Below are 26436 nucleotides of genomic sequence, written 5' to 3' on the forward strand. Positions count from 1 at the left end.
TTTGGTTTGTTTGTTTCAATCACTTTTCTCCCCCGACTCTTCACCCCAAAAGCAAAGTGAGTTTTAAACCTACACCCACCTGGTCTCGGGCCCTACAACTGCCCATATTGTTTTCTGCATAAACTTTTGCCATTAATAGTCACTCACTTATCTCGCTAAATATTCTATCCGGCGGCCTAATTAACGGCTGTTAGGAAATGCTTCAACTCCCCGGGTCCCTGCTGACCCGCAGGGCCAGGACCAGGGACACACCCACTCGCCCCCTGCCACTTAAGCAACAAAGCAGGGCGTCTCGGCCACGCGCGCAGCGGGTACAGTCTGCTGTGCAGGACACCGCGTTTCCCTCGAGGGGGTCGCGTCCTCCGGGGCGTCCCCGCCCCCACCGCGATCTCGGGGCGCTGACGTCACCAGCCGAGCACGCGGCGGCGCCGCCCGGGAGTCACGCGCTGCCGCCGGGACAGTGCTGCGCCGCCGCAGAGATCCCTCCGCCGCCCCTGGAATTTTCCAGACGCTCTGCCGGCCCTTCTTTCGGGCCTCTGCTGGGCGGGGTGACCCGAGGCGACCCCGCAACTCTCTCGGTGGGCTCCGAAGCGCGGCCCCTGCACGCCCCCCCCCCCGCCCCACCTGAGGAAGGGACTTCTCCCCGCGGCCACTGCCTCCCAAATGTGACGTTGGGATCTGTCCCCAGGAAGGCTGTTACTAGAGAAGGAGGGATAATTAGGGAGTGGCCACCAAAGGGAGACCGTGAACCGCCCCTGGTTGGCTTCTTGGGCGGGGTGGGGAGGGACTTTTTTTCCGGTGTCAGTGGAGGAATCGTCCCGTTGAGTAGTGTCTCGTGACGCGCCCCGGGACTATAAAAGCAAAAGTTGTGGCCCATCCAGCAGGAGTTAGCGACAGGCAGGGCTGGCGCCTGGGTGTAGTGGTGGGGCGGAAGTGACCAGTTCAGGGTCTCAGGGGACACAGGCAGGAGATGGCAGAGCTAGAAGGGGTGGGGGTGCGTGGGGAAGGAGGGCTGAAAAGGAGCTTGGATGTGGGGGGCTCTGCAGCGCGAAGGCCCATAGCACCCCGCGAGGCCGCAGCAGCTCTCGGGAGGCCGAGGTCCTTCCGTGGGCCTAGCTGGCCCCAGTGGCCTGGTTAACGTGGAGGAGGAAGGCAGGCTGAGGCGGGAAGAGGTGGAGACCGGCCTAGGCAGTGGTGGTCGTTGGCAGGCAGGGTCGCAGGCCCGCAGCTGGGCGGGGAGGGCCGGCTTGAAACTTGTCAAAACCAGCAGCCCCCGTTTTTTTCCAGACAAAGGGTTGTGAACCTGCCTGGGGAGGAGGCCTGGTCTTAAGGAAACTGGACTTGGCTTCGCGGGCCTGACAGCTCTGGCCCAGGGTGGTATGTAAACAGGGCTCACCTGGTGGAGCCCAGGAGGTGAAGGGTGGCCTGTGGAGTGATCACGATCCAATGTGCCATTGCCAACTGTTACTGGGGGCTGCTGAGGCAGGCTGCTTGTGTCTGGGGACAATATTGACCAACCCTTTATTTTCCAGGTGGCAGTACCCTCCCCTCTGGATTTCCCTAGGTTCGATGCTAAACTCTTCTGTGAGCTCACTCTACCCCTCCTCCTCCCTCTAACTCTCTTGAGGTTATCCCTTCACTTAAAACCTTGCCTCTGGTCGTCTGGTAAGCCTGGTGAAGTCGCAGGAGTGTTCTTGGACTCGGTATTGTTGGTAATGGTGCAGAAGGAAAGGCCTTCCTGGTGGAGCCTCTGGGGGGTGGGTTGGTGTTGCTTTTGGAGAGGGTGGGGATTGAATGTGCTCCCCTGGGTGGGGCTGCAGCAGTGGTTCCAGCAGAAGTCACCCAATGCCTCATGGACCTGGTTTGTTACTGTAGTGTTCGTCATGGCGAGCAGATGGCACCAGGACAAATGGAGCCCCGCCAGTGTGAGTCGTAGCAGTGCAGGAGGGGAGACCCTGAAGGAGACAGCCCGCTTAAGTTGATGCCTGCAGATTGAATTCCAGAGGCTTAGGAGGAGGAGCAGTTCTCCAGTGCCTTGTGTCCAGGCCTTGCTCAGGAGCCCTGTATTCAGGAGGCCAACCCTTAAGGTTTTCAGATGAGCTTGTGGGGGCAGTTCACAAGTCCAAAGCAGATGCATCGTCTTGAGGGGCCATCATCTTTGAATGTTCCAGCAGCACCATCCTCCAGGCACAGGAATGCCAGCAGGCACCCCTCTTGTCCTGGGGGTGGTTTTCAGATGCTGCGTCTTCTAAATTGAGCCTCTGGTCCTTCTAGTTCTGTGCTGTGAACTTTGCTTCCAGAAGATTCTTAAGTTATAGAACATTTTAAAGTTGATCCAACAACCAGCCTGATGCCTTTTAGATGGCACTTGGAGATGGAGCCCAGGGACCTCTCACCTACCCACCTGCTTACCTGCCTTCCTGTCTGCACATTGGCCGGAGGAATTCTTAGTGTGATGATAAAGCTTTTGATTGTTGGGGGGCAGGATCTGTTCAATTTTAAATGCTTTAGGCAGAGGGAATTTGTTAGCTAGGTAGATTGTCAAACTGTGGGGGCTCATGTGTTGAGCTAAAGTGGGAGGGGGACAAGCCGGTCATGCCCAGGAGCTGTGTGTTGGTAGCGGGTCTTGTCTGGGCATTCTAATGGCATAGAACCTTACAAGAAGGGAATGGTGGGCCCACCAGTAGTGGGTGGGTCTTGGGTGTTTTGTTTTCTGGTGCTACAGATTGAACAGGGCCTTGGGCATTTTAGGCAAATGCTCAGCCATTGAGCTACAACCCCAGTCCAGTTATTTGATTCCCCCCCCATTTTTTTTTTAACATCTCAGAGTATTCTTATTCCCATTGGGGGCGGACAGGGGGGCAAGGGCTGGTGGGGATGCAGTGCTGGGAGCATGAGGGTGTGGGATGTGGGTTGAGAGGAAGTCTCTGGAGAGAAAAGTATGGGCAGAGATCTGAGAAATTTCATAGAATTTGTGAGTGGAGAAAACACTAGTTAATGGTGAATTATTGGTTAAATGGTTGCATATAAGCAGTGAAAGTTGCTTGGAAATTTTTATAAAAGTGCTTAGAACTTCAAGGAAAGTTCAAGAAAAAAAGCAAAATTGTTTTGCTTTGCTCTAAAGTGGGAAAGACTGAGAAGGTATAACTGAAAACAAGAATATTTACTTGAAAAATGACATGGAACTTGGTGTCAAAATTATGAGTTTTTAAACATTTTAAGTATACACTTACGATGAGATTAATATGGACTTTTCTGGGTTTGTAATTCATATTTTGTCATGGAGATCTCAGTGATTCAAAATTCTGAACAAAATGGAAATGCTTTTGGAGAAGGTGGGGATTGAATGTGTTCTCCTGGGTGGGGCTGCGGCAATGGTTCCAGCAGAAGTCACCCAATGCCTCATGGTCTCCAATTGTTACTGTAGTGAGTCAAATGGAAATGCTTTTGGAGAGGGTGTGGGGATTGAATGATTTTTAAGGGAGTTTCATAAGAAGTGCCTTATAGACTTCTGTGTTTGGTCAAAACCATAATAGCAAAAGTTTTGCTTACTTAACTATAGTCTTGAAATCAGTCATTGTAACAAGGAAAACCTTTTGTGGTTACAGTGAAATTACTATATTTGGTAGCAATCAGAATTATTAGTGAATAATCTATTGTAATTTTAGTTTAAATGATCCAGGACTGGGGCGGGGGGCGCGGAATGTCAATCAAAACCAGTTTAGGAAATAAAAGCAAACTGGGCAGAAGGGGCCAGCTTAACAGGCAGGCTGTAAGAGCTCCTGTGAAACTTTGATTTGCTTCTGAGCTGATTTTGTTGAATTGATAGAATAACTCCAATGGGCTTTATCCTGTTTTTCCTCTAAATTTGAACACTTTAAATACCCAATACCTTTTATCCTTAGGACTTTTCCTGTGTTCTGGGTTCCTTTTTTTTATGCTTAAAAATACATTGGTGTGGTAATTCAATTCTTAGCTGATGACTTGGGTGTGATACAATTACTGTCATTGGAACTTAAAGTGTATTAGTCATGCTTATGGGGAAATATTTCTGGGTATGCTGTTGTGTAATGAAAGCTGTAAAAACAGGTGGTTAAAGTACTTGTTTGTAAGGTACGTGCTGTTCTGTTCTGTGTGTGGTTTCTAACCATTTTTCTTCCCCTTTACAGCACAAATAAAGGTTTGAGTTCCAAACTCCTTAGAATGGTCTTATTGCTGTTATGTTGCCCGACTGTCCTGTCACCTCTGAAGGTGGATGTGTCCCTGTCCTCAGATTGTAGACTGAGGCCTAGAGTCATGTTCACTAGTTAGCTCCAAATGTAATCTTCATTGAAAGAGAACTGGTACGTCCTGAGTACAAACTGGTGCCTCAGGAGGAGGGTTGTGCACTGTTGAGAGCTGGTAATGTTTGTGCAAATGTGATCCTGAACCACATGAAGATGAGTGTGTAGGTGGGAGAGTACGTACTTTATAGTACTAAAGTACTATAATCTAGAACATTCTCTGGTCATATTTTCAAATGGCATCTATTTTGTTTGGGGAAAACATTGTAAATAAGAATAAAATGGACATGTAATAAGTGTTTATTTAGTTTGCATTCTTTGGGAGGCTGGCATGTATCTGTTGAAGCACATAATTCTCATGTTCTCTTTTGGTACATGACTAAAAAGTTTGGGCTTATGTAAGCGCTCTATTGAGCCAGCAAGGCTTTCTGATGGGTGGGGAGAAATCTTGAGTGTGTGTCATGTAAACTGATCTGCAGCCTGGGTGGGGAAGTGGCAGCAGTGACTCATCCTGACACTTGTATTTTTATGTGCTGTCCTGTGTACCAGCTTAGAATAGTTGGAATGGAACACCACTGGCCTTCCCTGAGGGAAGTGTCCAAGGGAGGGAGAGGACCGATGGACTGGGACCAGATCACAGGGAGTTGAGAGCTACAGGTCAGCCACTGTCTACCTAGTTCCTGAGGGTCTCTTGGTGACCCCTCCCTTGAGCACTACTGAGAACCCCCAGGAGAGAAAGGCCATGTGCCACTAGAAGGCCTTCCGTCTGGTCTCTTGGCACTGCCAGTGGGGGCCACTGCTGTGAGCAATAGTGGTGTCTACAAATAGCAAAGTTGAACTTGAAGTTCTTTTATAAATGAAAGTAGCCTGAGGGCAGGTATGGACTGAGTCCTGGGCGCCCAGGCTGGAGCCCCCCGAGAAGTGGCCTGTTACAAAAAGGGGTGAGACAGTCACTGCCCCCAACACCACCCTATTGGCCACCCTCTGTTGGTCTTACTGATCCTGAGGGACTGCAAGGACCTCTAATGCCAGGTGAGGAGGAAGGCTAGCCTCTGGCCTGCCTGGTGCTCACTGGTGTGGGGTTGTGTCGAAGGAGGAGATGCTAAAACAGGTGCACAGATATCTGTGGAGTGTTTTAAATACAGTACATACCGGTGCATAATGGCAAGGGGAAGCAAAGGGTGTCCTCCTCTGCCCTGCCTACTGGGGCCTCTGACCTTGACCTGCACCTTCCCCATTCCTGACTGCTCACTGTTCTCACATCAAAAGGGTTTACCATAAAGTTGGCAAAAAACAAATTGAAAAATCTTCAGTTAACAGGTGTTACTGGTGTATTTGCATCTGGGTTTTTGTTTATCTTTTTATTTTGTCTTTATGCATCAGATATCTGTGTTTTATTCAAAAATGGGATTATATTTGAATTCTGTTTGACTCTTTCCTTTATATGTAGTGGACCTGGAGTCGTTTGAAGCATCGTTTTCATTGTTGACAATGTTCTGGTTCTTGCAAGGCTGTATTAACTTAAACAATCTCATTTAGATGACCTTACAGATTATGTCCCCGGGTTTTGTTTTATTCCACTCAAGGAAATAAAAGTTTTGATGATGTTCCATGTAAATCAAACTTTATCACATCTGTTGTTACTTATCCAAGATGAATACATATCTAGAAGGGAATGAGTGTTACTATACTTCTTAAAACTTTAGGTTCATGTTGCTGAGTTGCCCTCCAGGGAGGCATTTTCTAAATCAGTGTTCTCACAGCAGGAAACCAACTCCTCCACAGAGTGCATTTATGGTACTAAAAACCTTTGCTGCTTGGGTGGATCCAGATTATGTTACCTTTGGACATGAGTGTTGTTCTGCCTGTTAGTGAAATTGAACCTTTCTCACATGTTGACTGGCCTTTGGCAGTGTGTGAGTGACCATTCTTCAAGCACTTGTTTTCCTGTTAGTTGTTTTGTAAATACTGTTTACATTATTAAGGATATCAATGATCTTTTGTTTGGTACCAAAAAAATTCTGGTTACTAGATTGACTTTTATTTCAGATATAAAAAAAATTTTCTGAGGTTAATCAAATCACTGTGATTTCTGCACTTGTTATGCTTAGATCTGTTCTACCGTGAGTATATAAATATTAATCTGATTTTCCTGTGACAATTGAGTGGTTTCATTTTTACATTTAAACCTCTAAGTAGAGTTTTTGTGGAATCTTTTATGTGGTGGCTGGCCCTCAGAGCTTCCTTCTCTCTGGGATCAGAGGGATAATGGAGTAGCAGAGAGCCCTGTCAGCTTGTCAAAGAATTCCATGACCTCAGCATCGTAAAAGAGCAAATGAATTCTTTTCTCTGTTGTTCTTATCCTGTATGATATTTACCAGTCTCCCAGGCTGGTAAACAGTGTTTTGACTGATTTAAATTGTGCTGCCATTGGCATTTCCACAAATTTGTTGTACATGTGTCGTCTTCTCCAGAGTGGTGCAGCCTGGTCCTTGGTGATGTGGCTTTACAACACTCTTCACCCTTTCTCTTGTGAGCATGTCTGTTTCCTTACATAGTTGCCAACATCAGGTTTTTTGAATTTTATGTATTGATTGCTACCTTAAAAATTTTTTGCTGTAAAATGCACATAACATGAAATATATTGCCTTAACGATTTTTAAGTGTACAGTTGATATATTAAGTGTAATAGAGTTGGGCAATTACAATGTCCAGAACTTCTCATCCTGCAAAAAACGGAAATTTTGTACTCAGCAACACGAAACTCGCCACTCCCTCTTCCCCACAGTACTGGCAACAGCCATTCTTTCTGAGCTTGACCACTGTAGATTCCTCCTGCAGGAACTCGGTGTTTGTCTTTTGTGGTTGGTTTATCTCACTTGGCACAGTGGGCTCAGGATTCGTCCAGGTTGCAACGTGTGTGAGAACGTCCTATTTAAGAAGCTGGGTGATGTCTGTGTGCATCTCCTGTTCTGTTTATTCACTTGGCTGGCTGTGTCTTTCTTTGGCTATTGAGAATAAGGCTGCTGTGGACGTGGGGTGCAATTTTTTCTTCAAGATCCTGCTTTCCGTTATTTCAGTAAATGCATGTGAGGTCGTACTTTATTGTGCTTTTGATTTGCATTTCCCTAATACTTAGTAATGTGAGCTTCATTTCATTTGCTAATTGGCCATTTGTTTATCTTATTTGAAGAAATGTCTATTCAAGTCCTGTCCATTTTAAAAATTTGAGATATTATAATTGATGACTTGCCAGAGTTCTGTGTATTCCAGGTATTAATCCCTTATCAGCTGTGTGATCTGCAAATATTTTCTTTCATTCCATAGTATTGCCTTTTTGTGAGCCCTCTGATGCACAGCTGTTTTTAGTTTGTTTGTTTTGTGGTGCTGGGGACGAAACCCAGGACCTCCTCATCTAAACACAGCTCTCTGCTGCTGAGCCACACCCCAGCACAGAACTTTTTAGTTTTGAAGTGATCAGATTTACCTTACTTGAGTTTTACTTTTGTGGCCTGTACTTTTGGTGTCACATCCAAGAAATCATTGCGAAATTCAACATTACAACATATTTGATGCTACTTTAAAAAGTATTTTAATTGTCTTCATCTGTATTTCTGTAATTCCTGGCTAGTCTGAGTTTTTTACCACTTGATACACTGTTTCCATTTTTTGACTACTTACCAAGAGATTTTCATAAGGATGGTGAATTCTTACAGTTAGGAAGATAAGCAATTGCCAGTCATGATTGTCAGACTTACTCTCCATTTTTCCTTTTTGTTGATGCATAAGTATATATACTTTTTAAAAATGTTTCTTTAGTTGCAGACGGGCACAATACCTTTATTTTATTTTTGTGTGGTGCTGAGGATCCAACCCAGTGCCTCGCATGTGCCAGGCAGGCTCTCTACCACTGAGTACAACCCCAGCCCTAAGAGTATGTATTATACAAAAACCTGAAAACGGTCTGATAAGTGTAGTAGTAACCGAGTCCAGATTTGCTTCTCATTACTTCCCTTTCAGTAGCTGAGCACGAACACAGCGCCTTGAGCCCTCTGCTCCATCTCATCAGTTATTTATGATGCTAAAATCGACAGCGAGCTTGTACTGAGTAGCTCCAGCGCTCTCTGCCCTTCTGCTCCGGGTTGACCAGCATGAGCCTCTGATGGCTGAGTCTGAATCATATTTGGAAATTTTAGGCTCTATTTTTTGTTGTTATGTCCAATAAAATAGAACAAATCCCAGCGACTATTACTGTTGGTTATGTTTTAAACTCTAGTAAGCATCCCTCCTTAAGACAGGGACGTTGTCTCCCTTGTTGGAGCTGAGAACACACAACTGGGTTATTCGGAGTCTCTGGTTCATGACATGATATGGCTCTCTTATTTGCTTCCTTGATTATTTCTAATAATGCAATATTTCTGAACCTTCTGCCAACACAAGAGCTAGGATGGTAGAGAAAGCAGCTTCCTCTTTCCCTGGTGTGTCCTCCTCACAGCCCCAGCCTGAGCAATCAGCATCCTGAACCCTGAGTTTATCTTCCACTTGCTTGTTCCACTTGGTGTGATGTCGTTTCGTGTGGTTTCCTTGTTGGACAGAGCCCATCTTGTGACTCTACAGTTAGTTCCTCTGTTCTCCTATTGATGGTGATAGTTACTCCTTTTCTGTTAAGTGTCATTAGAGGAATGATACGCAATGCCTTCTTGTTTTACAGAATTAAAACATGACATGATTCATGAGGTTGGCACTCCCAGTGCCCTGACCCCTCTAGCAGTTACCCGTTTGCTGGGTTTCCAGACCTTTCTGTTCCTTTACAATCAAAGTGTTGGGCTAGTCCTGCATACTGCATATCACTGTTGACCTGCTTTTTTTCACTTAACAATAGAGTCATACGAGCACAAAAAGAATTGTCCTCATTCTTTTGAGCTATAGCATAACATTCCTTGTCCTGGTCATACTATGAGTTATTTAGCTGTTTGGCCATCTTTTGGTACTGGAAGCAGTGCTGCGTGCTCACCTTCACAACCCCTTTGCATCATGCCTGAATATTTCTCAGGGCAGGTATAAGACATGGAATTTGGGTCTGTCCCTCTCCAGAACAGATACAAATTTGCATACCTGAATACGAGAGTATCTGTTTTTCATATCCTCTTTGGCACTCAGCATACAAAACCTTTTTGTTTTTTTTAAGACCCTGCCAGTTGCCCTCTTTAATCTGTCATGGATGAACGGTGACCTTTGGAAACTAATTGGTACACTCAACACTTTCTCCACTTTCCCACAGATGCGCGGAGGGTTATTTCTAGGGCCTTCTGGCCATTGCAAGCAGTGCTCCGTGATGCACTCTGAATTCCTTGGGGTGCACCGGCTTGGGCCTCCCCAGGACAGTGCGTGCAGGAGGCCATGGGGTCTGGGCCAGGCAGCCCCAGCATTCACACCCACTCCAGCTCCTTCTGGGTCTGGGACCCTCAGTTTTGTGAGATGGGTCGGAACTTGAAGACCAAGTCCAGAGTCTGCTGCCTGGAGCTCTTGTCTCTAAGTAGGTTAAAAACAAAAACCAGACATTCTAAGAAAGCGGCTGTGACCTTTCCAAAAGCAGGATCACATTGTGTCATTTATCTTTTCCGGGGCACTCCTGCCTCTGCTCAGCAACTGCAGCGGCTTTCTGAGTTAAGGACACTCTCCTCTGAGAGGGCACAGGCGCTCTGGCTCCCCTCGCCTCACAGGTCACAGGGACTGGACTCCGGACAGCAGGGCACTCTCGGGCAGCCTGGGCCTGGCAGCCTTACCATCTCCAGAAGTAGATGCTGGGGTTTCTCGGGCTCCTCAGCCTCTACCAGCTGGCTGTTCTGTGATGTGACAGCTGTGTGTCAAAACAAGGCCCTTCCTCCGCCTCTGCTCCTGTGTTGACCCCACAGGCAAACAGTCGGCTGGTTTCCTCCAGTTTATTTCACTTCTATGTGTAGAAGATGTTCAAAGTAATCCTTGCTCATGTTAAAACTTCAAGCCCTGTAGGTGACAGGGATGTCCTTTTCTAATGTCTGGCCGCCTTCCCCACAGAGGCAGCTGTTGTGACCTATCGCTGAAGCTTCCAGAGAATTCTGTGTTCGCATAAAGCTGTGGAGGGACAAGCATAGCACACAAACTGACTTGGAATCGGGTGTCTACCGGCTCTCTCTTGGTCCTTCAACACCCGTGTGAACTGTGGCCACCCCTTCTAGGGTGCAACTAGGTTGTTTCCAGCATTTTGAGTGTTTCTCAGGCTTTACAAAATCTGCCTACCTGCCTGCGCCTTCATGTACATGGGCAAGTATATCATTGGGGCAAAGTTTTCTCTAGGAGGAATTCTGGGGCCTGGTCCCTGTGCCTTTCCAGATATGATGAATGCTGCTAGGGAGGTGGTTCCAGCTGATACTTCCCCGCTCTTTACCAACTCTGTGCTCTCAAATTTGGTTTGTGGTGCTAAAAATTGGTATTTAATTGTAATTCCTATTTGTGTTTCTACTGGACTATATACTTATTGGTTTATAAGAGCTCTCTATATATTAAGGAAATTAAACCCTTTATCATTTGTGCTGCAAATACTTTCCTATTCTCACTGATATTTGAGTTTTATGGTATTTTGCTGTCCAAAGTTGTAAATATGTATACGCTCATTTATAGACATCTAATGGCTTCTGCACAAGATTTTTCTTTTATTTTTATCAGACCTATCTGGACTTAATTTTGGCAATAAGTGACTCCAAGTGCTTAGCCTTTAGTCTCCATATCATTTAGTGATTGACACAGCTGATGGCCATTGATCTATTCATGTGCAGTTCCACATAAGTTTAAATATTGTACTCTATGCTTTAATATATGGTGGGGGTGGCCCTGTCTCTTGACTGCACTTTCCCGAATATTCCCGGCTAGACTTGCATGATTACTTGAACCTTCCCTATGATGTCTTCATGATATTCCTTCTGTGCAAGAATAAGGTATGTCTTTCCCTGTACTCACAGTGCTTTAATCTGCCTTCATATTATGTGGAAAGCCGTGGTGAGTGATATTGGCCTTGGTCTGTCTGCCTCCGGGACCCTTTACTGATAATTCACACAGACCACTTATGTGTTTATTTTGGGTAATGGTTACTAGTGCTGTTAACACTGTCAACATCTTGAGTGGTCTTTGCAGTTGAAATGCTCCTATTCACGCTGTCCTGCTAAAAATGCCTGTACGTTTATGCAAAGCCAGAAATTGTACCCAAGGTCACATTCGGGGGGGTTTGTCTTCTGAACCTCTGCCCCGTGTGGCTGGCGTGGCCAGCGCTTCTCCTCCTTTCAAGGTCGAGCCTGTTCTATTTCTGATAGGATTTCTTTTTTTTTCCTGATAGGATTTCCCGATAGGGAAGATGGCCTTTTGCTTAGCAGCGCAGTCCCAGGTCCAGATGGTCTGAACAGTTGGGAGGTTTTCGACTCGGTTGCCAAGCGCCCCACAGAGGGGTTCAGCCATATCCTCCTGCCTACCCTGTCCTTGTGTTTATCTTCTCTGGTTTTAAGGCAGAAATAACATTAGCATTTTGTCTTTCTGTTTTGTTGTGGTGCTGGGGGTGGAACCCAGGCCTTCTGCGCATGTCTGTGTTTTAATTTGCACTTTTTGATTCTGAGAAGCGGTGAGTACCTGGTGTGTGGGCCTGTGCTTTTACTGCTGGGCGAGAACTGTGTTGGGGACCCCGTTAGCCTTGTATACTACAAAAATGTTTCTCGAGTTTGTGGTTTGCCTTTTAATTTTGTGTGTTGGATCTGGCTAATTTGTTAAATTTTGTAATCACATTCTTCAATTTTCATGAGAATGGTCTCCTACGTTGTGTTCTGCCATATTTCTTCTGGTTCCCTTGGACACTAACCTAATCCATCTGGAAGTTGCTTGGAGCACAGGATGAGGTAGGAACCTACTTTGGTTGTTTCAAAATGACTGATTTCCCCAGCACTGTTTACTGATAATTCTACTTTGCTGATTTTAAATGCTGCTTGGTAATCATTAGCAAATTAATACAATTAAGTCTGTTTCTGGACTTTCAAGTCTGTTCCACTACAGCTGCCTTTCCCTGTAGCAGACCAGTGTTTCACTAATTTTCTTCACTTGATTTAGTTATTGATGGACTTTTATTTGTTTATTTGCTTATATGTGGTGCTAAGAATCAAACCCAGTGCCTTACACATGCTAGGCAAGCGCTCTACCACTGAGCCACAACCTCAACCCCCTATAAACATATTTTGATATTAAGATTTTCCATTTAAGAATGAAGAAGTTGCCTGTTCATTCAGAATAGGATGATTTTTTTAATGTTCCTTTGGAGTCTTAGATTTTTATTTGGGTTATGCAGGTTTATGAAGTTTGTTCCTTAAACTGAATGTTTTGTATTGTGGTTGCATGTGTTAAAGTTTCTGGGGTGGGGACATAGCTCAGTAGTGGAGCACAAACAGCATCTTAGCTAAAACTGAAAGGCTCTCAAGTCAACTGGCACCCACCGTGAGACCACCCCTTCCCACTTACCACCTGAACATCGCCTGGCCTCAGTTTCCCCATATGTAAGAAGGGGTGATCATGACCTACCTCAGAGTGGGATAGGGATTAATGAAATAATGCAGGCATTGTACTTGGCCTCTTGACATGGACTTAGCACTGTTCTCTGGGGACTGTGTCACCCACGGGAACTATTCCATTTTTCTTGCATCTCTTCTTGTCTTATTGGAATTGGCCGTAATTACTAATGAGCCATGAGCATCATGGTCTCATTCCCACTTGACCCACGAGGGGGATCTGACAGCAGATGGAGGACGAGGGTCCTGCTGGGGCCCGGGGGGCTGCATATGAGCCCCCTTGGCCTGTTTCGTGTTGCCCAGAGGGTGATTGTCTTGTTGGTCCACAAATGAGTTGCCATCTGCTGATAGTTCACATGTTAATGTTTATACGTTTATGTTAATATAGCTTTTTGTTTATGATGTTAATATAAAGTTTCCTTTTCAAATAAATTTTATTTTCCCTTCTAAAAATCTGGGTATAATCTACATTACCATAGAGCTCATGCCCCTCAAGTGCCCCGTTGGTGGGTCTTGGTCTGCTCACTCCCTAGGTTGTGCAGCCATAGACCTCGTTAGCCCAGGCGGAAGCTCCGCACCCTGCTGCCCCAGGCCCTGGTCGTCTTTGTGCTACCTTGTCTCTATGAATTTGCCTGTTCTAGGAACCTCATGTAAGTGGAATCATGCATCTTTCTGTGTCTGATTATTTCACGTAGCATGATATTTTCAAGGTTGGTCACGCCTGTAGCATGTAACAGGACTAATTTCCTCTTCATAGCTGAAGGATACTCCATTATTGATAACTGCATTGTGTTTTTCCATTGGACTTTGGACGGTTTCTTTTGACCATTATGAACAGTGCTACTGCGAACGTTTGTGTAAAGTTTCTATGTAAACATGTGATTTCAACTCTCCTTGGTACACAGGTAGGAGTGGGATTGCTGGGTCACAGAGTAACCCTGTGTGTAATTTTGAGGCACTGCCAAGCTGCTTTCCAGGGCCACTGCACTGCTTTGCGTTGGCAGCAGTCGTGTGAGAGTTCCATTCCCCACATTCCCATCAACACGGGTTATTGACTCTTTAAATATAACCATCGTAATGGGCATGAAATGGTATTATGTAATTTTGATTTGCATTTTTCTGATAACAGACAATATCAAGCGCCTTTCATGTGCTGTTAGCATGTGCATATGTTCTCTGGAGAAGTGTCTGTGCTGAGCCTTGGCCCACCTTCTAATTAGGTGTTTGTCATTTTATCATTGAATTATAAGAGCTCTTTATAAACTCTGGATTCTAGACCCTCATCAGATACATGACTTGCAAATACTTTGTCCCATTCTGTGGTGATCCTTAAACGGGATGGAAGAGAAGTACTGCTCAGGTGTGTCCTTCGTCTCTGATGTCACCGATGTCACCTGCACTCTTGCTGGATTACGGGACAAGGTATCCATTTGTTTTCTAGATTGCTCTGGAGTTTTTTATTTGTTTTTAAATCATAAGAAATATTGAATTTATTCAAAAGCCTTCCGTGAATCTTTTGAGATAAAGGGTTTTTCTTTCATCCTCCAATGATTTTAATTCAACTAATGAACTATTAATGATTTCATTAATACTAATGGAATAATAAGCCCTCCTATGACTTTCGATCCAAGCCACTCCTGGACCTGGAGGTTTGTAATGAATTACAAGGTCCCCTTGGGCTTCAGGCTGCTGTTGAGCAGGCTTTGGGATCAGGACATCCAGAGAGATAATCCTAAGAGCAGCATCTACAAACTCAGGTTTTGGCCAAGCAACTAGGTTTCTTTGCCATTTAGTAGCACAGGACTTGGGCTAAATCCTTTTGTTTTAAGGGATAAAGTCTTGCTAACTTTGGCCAAGCTGTCCCCTGACTCCTGGGCTGAAACCTTCTTCCTGCCTCAGCCTCCTGAGTAGCTGGGCCCATCTGAATTTCTTATTCTTGAAGGTTTCCTCAGTGATAAGGTGGGGAGAAGAATAGCAGCTAGGTCTGTGTGATGTGGATACCCTGCTTGAGCGGGGGAGGCAGCAGCTATCTCTGTCTCTTTGTGGCAGGTCCCCAGCCTTCCCTGCAGTCCACACCCTGCAGTGTCCGGGAACAGTGGCCAACACTGTGGAGGTTCAGTGGCTCTCTGAAAGTAGTTCTAGGGCTCTTGGGCTACTCAGTATTTCTTTTTTTTCTTTTTTTTTTTTTTTTAAAGAGAGAGTGAGAGAGGAGGGAGAGAGAGAGAGAGAATTTTTAATATTTATTTATTTATTTTTTAGTTCTCGGCGGACACAACATCTTTGTTGGTATGTGGTGCTGAGGATCGAACCCGGGCCGCACGCATGCCAGGCCAGCGCGCTACCGCTTGAGCCACATCCCCAGCCCTACTCAGTATTTCTATTTCATCACAAGTCAATTTCTCAAGTTTTGTTTTTCAAGAAAATCGCCTTTTTTCTTTTTTAAAATTTTTTGATATTTTTTTTTTTAGTTTTCGGTGGACACAACATCTTTTTATGTGGAGCTGAGGATCAAACCCTGCGCGCCCCGCGCATGCCAGGCGAGCGCACTACCGCTTGAGCCACATCCCCAGCCCGAAAATCGCCTTTTTCATGTATGTTAGTGCAGAGTATCTTTTTCTACTTTAATATTCTCCTCAGGAATAGCTTTTTCAACTTTTTTTATGCCTAGTTTTTGTTAGTTAGTTTTTGGTCTGGAATAGACTTTCAAGAACTCTATTTTATTGGCCTTTTTGAAAAAGCTGCTTTAGATAAAACAAGCAGCTCTGCAGCTCTGCTTTTCTTTGGTAGTGTTGGCAGCTTGGTTTGTCATATCCAGGCTTGTGACAGTGCCAGAGGGGAGTAAAGGCTCGTAGTGGAGTTTGTGGTATAGGCAGCCTTGCATCAGCCCACCACACCCTCAGTCCCATGGTGGCAGTCAGGGCCCCTAACTAGAGTGTGAAGCATCCTGAGGGGACTGCTGAAGCCACCCAGAGCATATAAGGTGTCCTCTGGGTGGCAGGCCTTCAAAGGCATGCAGAGCACCCAGCAAAGGAACAGCCAACTGTAGTTGCCTCAGACCAGTTTCATCTTTATTTTTTTTTAATATTTATTTTTTAGGTTTAAGTGGACACAATATCTTTATTTTACATTTATGCGGTGCTGAGGATCGAACCCAGTGCCTCATGCATGCTAGGCGAGTGCTCTACCACTGAGCCACAACCCCAGTCCCCAGTTTCATCTTTAAATGGTCACTCCATCTGTGTCCTTCCTGGCTACACTGGGCTGGTGCCTGTTCTCATGGTGCCTAGGCTCAGATGTTGGTCACACAAACCAGGAGTGAACAGCAGCCAGGACATTGGCACAGGTCTATCATCCCAGCTACTTGGGAGGCTGAGGCAGAAGGATAATCAATTTGAGGCCAGCCTCAGCAACTTGTAAAATTAAAAAGAAGCTAGAGGTATAGCTCAGTGGTAGAGCACCCCTGGGTCAATCCCCAGCCATGAATGAGAACAGAGCCCTCCCCACGGGAGCCCTTGGACCCTCTTTGGAAGGAAGAGTACTCCAGGCTGAGAGCAGAGCCTGAGCAAACCGGTGAGCTGTGAGGGGCTCACTGGAGCCAGAGGAGTGCAAGGTGAGGTGGACTGGGGCTGGCCAACCCTCAGCCTGTGGCCCCTATGAGATCCAGGTAAACCCACGGCTTCTCCTCTGTATTTAGTAAGATATTTTGTTGTTCTTGTGGCTGTGTTTGTGGTATCAGTGCTGATGTGAGCTTGGCCTTATTAAGTGCATACTTTAAATCTCCAAGTGTTTGGTAATTTTGGGTTTTTCACATTATAGTCCATTTCTGCTTAATGACTGGTTATTGGAGGAAGCAGCCTGTATAGTTTCTTCTGCTTTAAACATGGCTCCTTTTCTTCATTGCTTAAGATATGATAAGTTTTATAAATGTTCTGTGGCAGTTGAGAAGGTATTCTCTGTCACAGTCCACTCTGGATCAGTTTTTGGATCAAATTCCATTTCCACCATCTGCTTGTGTAAGGGATGTGCGGCTGCGCCCTCCACCTCCTCTGGTTGCGCCTCTTCCCAAGGGGGCTTTCTAGTTTGCTCCCTGTGTTCTGACACAGCATTATTGGTCCATCAAGACTCCCAGCAACACAAAAGATGCCCCCTGTGGAGTGCTTTCTGTTTGGAAGTCACCGCATCTGGCGTTGGTGGTATAAATTGGCACCTGCTCACGCACACTCATGTGCGCACATGCATAACACCCACGCGTGGACACACACAGGACTCATTATATTGGACTGAAATACCTGCAGGGGCTATTTTCAACTTGAATTTTGTAGCTGTAACTAACCTCTTTCTGTAAGTGTGTTTGTTTTACAGTCATGATTGGTAAGATTTTTGGGGTTTTTTGTTTGTTTGTTTGTTTGCTTTTTTCTACCTCAGGTAGGAGGCATATGTTGGGGACCCAGTTACTCATCCTGAAATGGCCTACCTTTCTGATTGAGGGCATACCAATCAGGGTATGGACCTATCACTGCCACCATGGGGCAATGAGGGCCAGTGCCAGCACTCTGTGATTACAAATGGTGCAGTCACAAATCCCTTTGTATATCGAAAAGCCTGCTCTTGGTTTGGGCTCTCCACTGGCCAGAGGAAAGGGGCAGCTGCCGGGCTCTTGCTGGCTTCCCTGGCGCCTCTGATGGTCCTGAGGGGCTAGGTGTGGAGGTTGCTGTTTTGGCCTGGCCTCACCAGTGCCACTGTTCCCTTTGCCCAGGGACTTGAGTGTGCAGTGGTTTCTGGGGCCATTTCATTCTGACCCCTCAGCTGTGGCCTGTCTCCCTGTGTAGATCCCCTCGGGGTTCCTGCGGGACACACCTGAGGGCTGTCACTAACCTGTTGAAGTAATTCTTTGCTCATCTTTGCAGAGTATGTTCTAAGCCCCATTTCTGAGGCCTTGTTAGGCCAGAGCTTTTTGCTTCATCAGGTTGGGACTGTCTGGCTGTGCTCGTTTCCTCTCTGCCGCTGCGATAAGTAAGTGCCTGTGTTTCGTGGTGTGTTTGGGAGGGAGGCTGCGAGGGAAGATGGGGCATGAGAAATAGGGAAGGGAGGCCGGGCCTGCAGGTTCTCAGCACACCTGGCAGGCCCCAGACCTTGGCACCCATGTGTGGGAGGGCGGGAGGGAGAGGTGGCCGACTGCCTGGATTCCTGGGGAAGAGTCGAGGAGCCAGTTCTCGGCCAGGCCTGACCACTGTGTGCCCCGGGCAGGTTACAGCCCCTTGGAGCCTCCACTTCTCATCTGGACCTGACTGAGACACAGCTTCTAATCTCCCCAGGGTTCACGGGAGGGGATCCTGCCTCCCAGTTGACAGGACTGCAGGGCCCATGGGGGTGCTCTGTGGACCCGCTGTGGGAGGCAGAACCTGCGCTGCGGCAGTGGGTGCCCATGCCCTGGACTGCCAGGGTGGCCAAGGGTCCAGGGTTGGCTTTGTGTAACTCTTGGCTCTGGGGCTCTGGTGACTTGAACCCATCCTCCCCAGAACTCATACTCCAGGTCAGAGCCCAGTAAGAGGAGAGAGTTGGTGGGGACACTGTGCTTCCAACTTCACTTTCAAATGATGGCACTTCCGGGAAGGAATCCGCAGCCGACGGTGGCCGAAAGCTCAGGATGGAAGGCAGGTGGGCATGTCTGTGTGACGACCTCAGGTGGCCAGGGCCCAGCAGACCTGGAGGACCGTATGCATTTGATAGTGCTTGAAGTTTCCCTTAGCTCTTAGATTTCCTGATCTGGGGATGAAAAGATTCTTGCCTTTAATTCTGAGCAATCAAGCCACGAAGAAGGTGTGAAATGAAAGTAAAATCCCTCTCCCCTTGCCTACCTCAGTCCCACCACAGTGAGTTTCTTAGGCTCTTTCTGGAAACATCTGAGTACATATACAACCTTGTCAGTGCTGAGGCAGTCCCGTGATCTGTGGCTCACTGCTGGTCTAACTTCATGTGCTCCTCAGTTGGGATATGCATGTGGCTTAAGGCTGGGGGACAAACGTGCCCTGGCTGCGCCATCCGAAGGGGTGAAGGGGTATCAGGACAGGCAGCAGGTGGGCCGGGGCGGGAGGAGGCGCAGAGCCGCCGCAGGTGTTTCTTTTACTGGCCGCGGCTCATTGCCGCGGTCAGGTTTTGCTTTTCACCTTTCAGTCTGTGAGAAAGTGAGCAGGAAAAAGCAAAAGGCGCTGGTGGTGGCACGCCCACGAGCTGGGCCGGGGTTCAAGTCCCCGCGGCGTCCCTGCTTCCTCCCGGCTCCAGCTCCAGGCCCTGCTGCCCTACCCACAGGGACATGGGTTCCCAGGGGAGGCACAGGTAAGCACAGGGCTTCTTCAGGCCACCTGCTCCTTCTGTCCACCCTGGCCCTCCCGGGGCCTAGGCTGGGCTTTCAAGGGCTTTAGTGGCTGCAACCTCCTTGCCCGGGGCCCCAGCCTCTGGTGACCTCTAGTCGATTGATCTTCCTGTTCTAGGTCCTTCACGTAAGCAGGATCCACAGCAGTCACCCTTTCATGTTTGGCTTTTCACTTAGCATCGTCTTCCCAAGCCTCACCCACAGGGACGCGTGTCAGTCCTTATGCCGTTGGCCATGTAGACCACAGACAGTTAATCCACCAGCTAGTGAACCCTGGAAGTGCCTGCAGGTTTGGGTTTGGTTTGGTTTGGTTTTTTCAGTTATAGATGGACACAATACCTTTATTTTTATTTATTTATTTTTATGTGGGGCTGAGCATCAAACTCAATACCTCACACATGCGAGGCAAGCGCTCTGCCACTAGCTACAAACCCCGCGCTGTTCCCACAGTTTATTCTGAACAGGACATCTATGGGCATTCATTCACAAACATTGGTTCCAGTCCCTGTTTTCAGGTTGGAGTGGGGTTTCTGGGTCATATGGTAATTCTATGCTGCCCCCGTTTCTGCACCACCTGGCTCTTCCCACAGCAGAGTGAGGGGCTTCCTCATGTTGGCCAACAGTTGCAATTTCCCGTTGTTGGGTGTGGCAGCCTGGTAAGTTGAAGTGTTATTTCAGCTTTCAGAGTTTTTTACCTGAATTTTTTTTACCATCATTCAGAAGATGGGGATTCACTATCTGGAGTGAGATTTGAACCCAGTGAGATCCATAGCCTGTACTGCAATCCTCCTCCCCACAGGACTACAGCTGCAGGCACTGGTAGTCTGTGACAGCAGAGGGTGGAAGAGACGAAGGACAGCCCCCTCAGCACTTGGGTCTGCCTATTGCCTGGCAGAAGGTAGTTCTAGAACCTGTCCCCAGCTCAGAAGCACCCTGGACCTATCTAAGGGGATGCTAGAATGCAGGCTGCTTGACCAAACTTTAGAAGCCATTCTCTAGCAGACAGGATGTCGCTTCCCTTGGCCAGCATAGCCCCCATCCCCTCAATGGAGAACAGTGGAGAAGCCCTCCGTGTCCTGCTTGACCAGAGGGAAGGAGGCCCAGAGGGCCCTGCCTCATCCCTCCAGAAGACAGGGAGAACAGCTGTGTCATCCTTAAAGAAAAGAAAGACAGCAACAAAGGAACACCATGTCCCTGAGCTGTGCCTTCGTTCCCAGGACCATAGGCAACTCAAGGAATGATGACAGTGGCCCTAGGAGGATGTCTACATAAGTATTATCTTGAAGGACACTGCCTTTGAATGCTAGCTGTAGAAAACTGCTCGCTGGCACGTACGCCGGAAGCAGCACCCCTCGGAATGCTGGCCATACAAGGAACAAAGCACACAAGCCAGCTAGCACTGATGAGGTCATCACTTCTGCAACTAGCCTGTAAAACTCCCTTCCTGTGGTGACTACAGAGTTGAGGGCTCTGGAGAAGGAACATCAGCCAGCTGCCACTGGACAAGGTGCCAAGAGGGATGGAGGCACTACTGTCTTGGAGTAGTGCTCTTCGGGATGGAGGCACTGCTTAGCAAGACACCATGAGGGACAGAGCCTCTCACCACTGAATCTTCCTTGTAAGCTGTTTGAATAAATTATACACTTGTATATATATAATTATACTTGTATATTTAGATTAGATTTATAATCTGTGTGTATGTGTGTACACATATATATTATATATATTAAATATACATATATATGTATATATATATATATATCTTTTTTTAAGACAGCATTTAGGCTGGCTTCAGACTTGCAATCCTCTTACCTCAGTGTCCAGAGTAGCTGGAATTACAGGTGTGTACCACCATGCCTGGCTTAATCTATGCCTTGCACACCCTCTCCAGGTACTTTTTTTTTAATATTTATTTTTTAGTTCTAGGTTGACACAATATCTTTATTTTGTTTTTATGTGGTGCTGAGAATCGAACCCAGTGCCTCACGCATGCTAGGCAAGAGCACTACCACTTGAGCCACATCCCCAGCCCTCCAGGTACTTTTTTAGGTCACTTGACAGCCTACTCCACTTTCCTGGCACTACTGGGCTGTGTACCTGACAGCAGCCCAGTCTAGAGTCCCATTCCCTCATCCACCAAAAGGCGAAGATCAGAGTCTGATCCATCCGACTATCCCCAGATGTCCCCGCTCTGCTCCTGTGGTAGTTGCTGTAGGTGGTCCTCATAGACCAGGCTAGAGATGTGCATCTGGAAGCATGGCACAAAGTGGGGCAGGTTGGCTGAGGAGTCCGCAAAGGGTAGAGATGGTAACCCAATCCCCCAGGCTTCATCCCCCCACAGCTGAAGGCCGAGTCCAGAGGTCATTGCACCTGCCTGGCTAAGGCACCTCCAGAACTCCCCTTTCACTAAGTTTAGAGCCAGGACCAGCTTGTTCACCTGGCACCCTGATCCCAGGACAGGACTAGGCACTTGGTAGGTGCTCAGTGCATGTGGAATGAGGGAAGGAATGAACTCATAAATGAAGAAGCCAGGCCTGTGGGTCTTTGAGTGACCCTCTGAGGCTGGTCTTTCCCTTCTTTACTCTGGGAAGGATCAGCTAACCTTTGAAACAAGGAATAGGGTCCTATGGACTTCAGGTTCATTTTCATTTTATTCTCTCACAGCTGTCTGGGGTCAGATGTGGTACATCTATGTTGCTAAAACTGAGGAGATTGTGAGAAGCCAAGTGACCGACTCAAGGTCACACCAGCAATGAGCGGCAGAATCAAACCCAGATCTGCAGGCTCCGCAGCCTGGTTGTTCTCATACTACATGTCCTTGAGTTAAGAAACCTCAAGGAGGTGGGCTGGGGCTGGAGCTCAGAGGTAGAGAGTGCGCTTAGCATGTACAAGGCCCTGGATTGATCCCCAGCATCAAAAAACCAAACCAAACATCAAAAGAAAAAAAAACACCACAAAAAGGGATGGGAAAGGGGGGGGGTCAGTGCCAAGAACACAGGCCTGGTGGGGGGGACATCCACGAACCTGGTCTTCCCTGTACTTGACACTACTGCCATCTGAGAAGCCCCCACCAAACAGTGTGGATTAGCTCTACAAAGACAGAGGCCCCTATCTTGGCCCCATTGCAGGCTTGAGTCACATGCCCTCCCTGAGAGTCTGTTTCCACTGGGCAGACCACAGCTGGAGCTGAGGCAGCCACCATCCGCTGTGGGGGCAGGGAGGGCTCTTTGAAAATGCCAAGGACCAAGGTGGGTGTCACTATAGCCCTCACAGTAGGCCTGGGGATTACATGGGTAGGATGGGGGGGTGAGGATGGTGGGGGGAGCCGCTCAAGGTGAGACACTGAGCATGCTATGGGAGCAGCAGAAATCACAAACCACTGGGTTTGTGGCACATACCTGTATTCCCAGTGGCTTGGAAGGCTGAGGCAGGAGGATCCTGAGTTTCAAAGCCAACCTCAGCAATTTAGCAAGGCCCTAAGCAACTCAGGGACACCTGGTCTCTAAATAAAATATTAAAAAGGGCTGGGGATGTGGTTTGATGGTTAAGTACATCTGGGTTCAATTCCTGAAATGAAAAAAAAAAAAAAAAACTCCACAAACCAGTGGTTTGCTTTTTTGTTGTTTGTTTCAATTGTAGAAGGACACGATACCTTTATTTTATTTTATTATTATGTGGTGCTGAGAATTGAAATCCTTGCTAGGCAAGTGCTCTACCACTGAGCCACAAACCAGTTTTTTATTTATTTTTATTTTTTGAGTTGCTGATAGACCTTTATTTAAATAATTTATATGTGGTGCTGAGAATTCAACCCAGTGCCTCACACATGCCAGGCAAGTGTGCTACCGCTAAGCCACAGTCCCAGCCCCCACAAACCAGTTCTTTTTTTTTTTTTTTTAGAGAGAATTTTAATATTTATTTTTTAGTTCTTGGCGGAGACAACATCTTTGTATGTGGTGCTGAGGATCGAACCCGGGCCGCACGCATGCCAGGCGATCGCGCTACCGCTTGAGCCACATCCCCAGCCCCACAAACCAGTTCTTAATCACAGACCCCACATTAGGGCAATCAGGCAGCCCCTGGATCTGTGCCTCAGGCAAAAAAGTCACTACCTTCCCTTCAGCTCCTGGCCTCTAAGTATGGGCAGAAACTCAACAAGAGGAAGAAAGAGGATTTCTGGTAGGGAGCAAAGCAGAAGTAAAGGCCTGGCCAAGGGTAATGGCACAGGCTTGTAAATCCATAGAGGTGGGAGGCTGAAGCTGGAGGATTGCAAGTTTGAGGCAAGCCTCAACAACTTAGTGAGAGCTTGTCTCAAAAATAAAGGGCTGAGGGTGTAGATGTGGTAGAGTGTCCCTGAGTTCAACCCCCAATACCACCCCCAACCACACACACACACACACAAAAGCAACAGCAGCAAAAGCTTGGCAGTAGTAAGCATTCAGCTAAGTTTGTCTGACGTCCAGGACATTAGTGAGGTACAAGGCTGGGACTCTGAGCTTCTCCGTGTAGGAGGCTCAGTCAAGGAGATGCATTTGGAAATTCTGAAAAAAAAAAAAATCTGAATCACAAGTTTGACTCAAAATTGTGCTTTGCCACTGTTTAAATTTCTTTTCCACAAAAGGTGCTGCTTTATTTTAATACATTTTTTTTAAAGAGAGAGAGAGAGAATTTTTTAATATTTATTTTTTAGTTTTCGGCCGACACAACATCTTTATTTGTATGTGGTGCTGAGGATGGAACCCAGGCCGCACGCATGCCAGGCGAGCGCGTTACCGCTTGAGCTACATCCCCAGTCCCAATTTTTAATACATTTTTAACTGACAGTAATCACACATATTTAGGGAGTATAGTGTGGTCTTTCAATACAAGTATACAATGTGTAAGGATCAAATCAGGGTAAGGATTTGATGTAAGGATCAAATGTCAATGAAGACAAATATCATTTCTTTGTTGGAAATACTCAGAATCCTCTCATTTGTTATCAGCTGCCGTGTTGTCCTACTGTGCAGCGAACATCAGACCTCATTCTTCCTATTCAATTGTACCCACTAACTATCCTCTCTCCCTCCCTCCCTCCACCACACCCTTGTTCTAAAGGCTTCATAAATACATTAACTGAATTCTCACGTCAATGAGTAACCTCTATTATTTCCATTCTTAGATAAGAAAATGGTAGTACAAGATTACATAGTAAGGGGCTGGAGGTGGAGCGCCCAGAGTGTAAGTTCTATGTTGAGCTGCAGACCTGGCTTCCTTCTACCATCTAGGATGTCACTGTTCTGCCGTGGGGACCTTCATGTTTCTCTTTCCAACACCAGGCTGAGCTGGGAGAGACTGCAAGGCGGATGAGCTGGTGTCTGAGGCTTTGGAACATCGAGCTCGGGGTGTGATCCTGGGCAGTCACAACCCCACTCCATTCCCGTCAGGAGCCTGATCCACCCGCAGCTCCTGGTTAGGGCTACCTGGACTTCCTGCCCCGCGTAACGACCTCTACACCTCCGGGCCTCACCTGAAGCCCCGCCCCCACCTCCGGCCCTGCACTCCAGCCCTGTGCGCTCAGGCAGAGACGTCCACCTCGGACGGGGAACGGAGGTTCTGTCTGACTGCTAGGCTCCGCCGCTGGCATCACCTGCGGCCCCTCCGTACGCGCTACCCATCCCCGCGGGACAGACTCGGTGCTAGCGCTCTAGAGCAGTCCCCACCCGCCAGCCTCAGGACGTCGGGGACAGCGCCCGCGCCCGCGCAGTCTGAGAGGCGTGGTCAGGTGCCGGGGGCGCGGCTTAGCGGCGGCGCAAAGCGCCCCTAGTGGCGGGTTCGTTTGCGTCCTCGCTCGGTAGCTTCTCGGTTGGGTTTCCGCGGCGGCGGCGGCGTTAGGCAGCCAGTGCGAAGCCTGAGGCACCGAGGCCAGCAGAGCTGGGGGAAGCGGGAGTGACCCTGGTGTCGCGGTAGGCCTGGCCCGCCCCGCGCGTCCCGTCCCGTTCTTTCGGTCCTGGTCTCCTGTGTCCCACGGTCCCTTAGGACGCAGTCCCGCTCACAAGCGCCCTTGGGTCCCCTGAGCTGTCCGGGACACCCCCTCCCCCGCACCCCTCCTCTCCATCCAGCACGCTTCTCTGTCCTTAAAGGAAAATTCCCAATGAACTTGACTCTGACAAAAACTTTTCTCCAGCTGCTGTTGGCTGCCGCAGTCTTGGCTGGGCACAGAATCACGAGCCACTCAAGCAGGAACAAAACTTTATTTTGAAAAAGCCGCCAACACTCTCAGCGCCAGCAAGCAAAAAACCGGTCCTCCCACGCGGGCGTCTAACCGGAACCGCCGTCTCCCGGAACCCGGGTCCCCCGGACCTCCCCCGGAATTTCCTCCTACTATCCTTCCCCAACCAATGGGAACTCTCCATGAGTCCCCGTAACATGAGTCCAGTAGTAGGCCAAGGTGAACAGCAGGAGCCCAATTTGCATATGAATGTAAATCTTAGCATAATAATACCTCAGTGGCTAGCTGGCTTTACAACCAAAGGTGCCATACATCATATATTTTGCTTGTGGCTCCTAGCAGTTGGCCATTTGCCTTCGTAGTGCCTCTGCATACAGATTTTAAGGAAATAAACTTCACATTTCAAAGTTTAAGTCCATGGTGTGTGTGTGTGTGTGTGCGCGCATGGTTGTTTTACTGGGGATTGAACCCATGGCTTCACAAATACTAGGGGATAGCAATACCACTGACCTGCATCCCAGTCCCCCTTATTATTTTATTTTGCTTTTCGGGGGTACCAGTCCCCTCTTTTCTTTAGTTGTTTTTTTTTTTTTTTTTAGTTGTTGTTGGACCTTTGTTAATTATTGGGTGCTGGGAATCGAACCCAGGACCTCACACGTGCTAGGCAAGCGCTCTACCACTGAGTTACAGTCCCAGCCCAAGCTACGATCCCAGCCCCCTCTTATTTTTTAAGATTTTATTTTGAGCCAGGGTTTCACTAAATTGCCCAGGCTGGCCATGAACTTGCTTTGTGACTCAGCCCCCGAAGTAGCTGGGATACAGACATGCTGCATAGCACTTGCCTTCCCTTGGTGGTATTGCTACAAAATTTTGACATTGTCTTCACAAGAATTGGAGCAATAGATTGAGGAAACACTTTTTTTTTTTTTTTAAATTGCGACGGATTGAACCAAGGACTATGCGCATGCTAAAACACACTCTACCAATAAA

At 47.5% G+C, this 26436-nt stretch overlaps 1 long non-coding RNA gene across 6 annotated transcripts; it reads left to right on the forward strand.

Annotated features, from left to right (window-relative positions):
* Positions 1–1775: 1775 nt before the first annotated feature.
* Positions 1776–24647, forward strand: LOC308642715. 6 transcript variants are annotated; one of them, XR_014020610.1, is made up of 5 exons: positions 1776–7241; positions 7342–14284; positions 15331–19891; positions 20263–20853; positions 24397–24647. It is a non-coding gene; the product is annotated as an uncharacterized lncRNA (long non-coding RNA). The 6 variants fall into 6 exon arrangements; XR_014020611.1 differs by having other exon boundaries at positions 15331–18520; XR_014020613.1 differs by having other exon boundaries at positions 15331–17875; positions 18382–20853.
* The last annotated feature ends 1789 nt before the right edge of the window (positions 24648–26436 follow it).

Source organism: Spermophilus citellus (genome assembly GCF_964194105.1).
Source record: "Spermophilus citellus genome assembly, chromosome: 2".
NCBI lineage: Eukaryota > Metazoa > Chordata > Mammalia > Rodentia > Sciuridae > Spermophilus > Spermophilus citellus.